Below are 2,675 nucleotides of genomic sequence, written 5' to 3' on the forward strand. Positions count from 1 at the left end.
CACCCTGCTTCTCCTTTTATAGGCGAAGGGAAAGCGTGGGTTACAGAGGAGAAAAAGGAGAAGAACGAGAGAGAAGAAGGCTTCCAGGGTTACCGGGTCCTTCTTCTCCTTTATGAGGGTCCCGCCGATCCTGTAAATGTCAACAGGGATGGCTTCATATCGTGGCCCGGTTTGTTACTGGCACCATGCGCAGGCATCATCTATCGATCATGGCGCTCCACTCCGTCCACGCGAACGTCGTGGTGAATTGACGCGTCTGTCATCGTCCGTACAAGGATTAGGCCGAACAGCACCGGCACGCCCGACACTGTTCTTGATATGAATCCCCAGGTATGGCCCGTCATGGCCACGGATTACATCGAGGCGTGCCAGCCTCTTCCCTGGCGTCAGAGTTTTGACCCAGGCCATACGCTTGGACCTAGAGTGGTTGGCGGCGGTATAGGTCCCCATCGGACGAGATGAAACCCGCGTCCTCGAGGTCGGGCGAGACGGAGCCCGCGACCTTGGGCGAGACGGAAACCGCGTCCTTAGGGGCGGGCGAGACGGAGCCCGCGGCCTCGAGGTCGGGCAAAACAGAGCCCGCGGCCTTGAGGTCGGGTGAGATGGAGCCTGTGGCCTTGGGTGAGATGGAACCCGTGTCCTTGGGGTTGGGCAAGACAGAGCCCGCACCCAAGGGGTCTGGCGAGACGGAGCCTGCGGCCTCGAGGTCGGGCAAGACCTTTTAATACGTCTCGAGTCATCTAGGGAAATCAGCGTGGGCGTTAACTTCCTTGCTTTGGGTATCCCTAATATCTATATCCGACAGTAGCCCCCAAGCCTGCGGAGGAGTAGAATACTCCTTTGGAGGCTTTTCCAAACGGGAGGACTCTGAAGGTCTTGCCCTTTTTGTAGCCCGTGGCATGTCCTGGTAGGACGGCGATTCTCTTTTGTCGCGATCGGTCTTCCTAGGGGTATGTAACCGTAGGATTTGGGAGATCAGAAAGTTTTTTCTTGATTCCGGTCCCCTAGGATCCGATCGGCCTACTGTCGTACTATGACCGCGCGTTTAGTATCCTTGCGAGTTCAACTTCCCTCGAGCCCCCGCGTGTAGCAGGGGTCCGGTCGAGGGTCGGCTCATCTTTGTGATCGTCATCCCTCAAGCGTTTTTTTCGATAAAACGGAGGGGCTGAGCCGTGCCACGTTTTTTCTCGATGGACGAAACATGGTGCTCGGTGAGCTATTAATGGGCTAGTCCGAGTGGGGCCCTGGCTTCCTGTTCGCGGGGGTCCGACATGGGTCAACTGGTGACCGACTCTAGGCTCTTGGTGGCCAATCCATATAGTTCTTGGATCCATTCGGCCAGTCCCAAGGGCTCGTTGCCTTTCTTTGAGGAAAAACCATGGACTAGAAACCGACCAAGACTCGAACATGGACCAGGATACCCACGGCGCTTGTGCGCCTGGGTACTAGCCGCTAGTGGGCCCATCCCTTTCCACCCCTCGCTCTAAGGGTGCCCCGGAGCGGCTGTGAACCCATCGGTGGGACAACCTTCGAACTCCTAGTCCTGAATGGGCCATAGGAGCGTTTTCAGCTCTATATCCCTCCTTACCTATGACGGTTCTTGGCCCATTGACCGGGCAAACTATCATATGGTGTCCTTCAAGGGCGCAACCAGAGATAGCGTGCACATGATCTTCGGAGGGAGGTGACGTGACACGGCGTAGCAGGCATGTGAACCTAGGTGGATGGTTCGCCTTCTTGCCCTGCTCCGTCCTATAAATAGCGGCCTCCCCCTTCACATTTCTGCACACCAAAACCACAGCCTTACCTTCTCTGTTTCTCCGCCGTCGCCATTCGGATCTGCCGTGCTTGCTAATCAGCCGTCGGAGCCCTAGATCTGTAGCTCCTGCTTCTCCACCACTGCCTTTGCTTCTCCGCAGCCACCTGCATCCTCCATGGATTCATGGTACCGCTCCGATATTACCCATGCACGCATGGAGGGCCTCGTCAAGCGTGGTCTTCTCCATGAGAGGACCGATGCGATGGAGTGGCTTGTGCCTGGCCGTGAGGATGCGCCGGCACCGCCTGATGGCTATGTTGTCTCCTTCATGCCCTTCCACAAGCGTGGACTCACGGTTCTTCCCCACCTGTTCTTCCAGGGTCTGCTGCACCACTATCAGATCGAGCTACAGCACTTGAACCCCAACGGGATATAGCACATCGCGGCCTTCATCACGATGTGCGAGGGGTACCTAGGGATCGAGCCCCCTTTGAGTTGTGGAGATATTTCTTCTCCATCTCCTTGATCAAGAAGAAGGAGAGAAGCCGGGAGACTCCAGTGCTGATGGGATGCGTGGGCATCCACCTCCGGGGCCAGCGGGTGGTCGAGTACATGCCCTGCCAGCTCTCTAGATCCAACAAGAGGTGGCACTCGCATTGGTTCTACCTGAGGAACGACCCTGCCGCTCCCTTGCCGGTCTTCTATGGGCGCCTGGTCAAAGAGGTACCATTGTCATGGCCGTGGGGGCCACCCATTAGGGAGAAGAAGAGGATGCACGACCACCTCAAGGCCATTGCATTCCTAAAGACCCACGGCCTTCGTGGGGTCAGCGTCATCATGGGGTATCACACGAGGAGCGTGGCGCCGCTGATGGCGCGCGTCCTCCTGCTGTACAGGATGATGCCTGGCACGTAGC

This window comes from Miscanthus floridulus, chromosome 10 (assembly GCF_019320115.1).
Source record: "Miscanthus floridulus cultivar M001 chromosome 10, ASM1932011v1, whole genome shotgun sequence".
NCBI lineage: Eukaryota > Viridiplantae > Streptophyta > Magnoliopsida > Poales > Poaceae > Miscanthus > Miscanthus floridulus.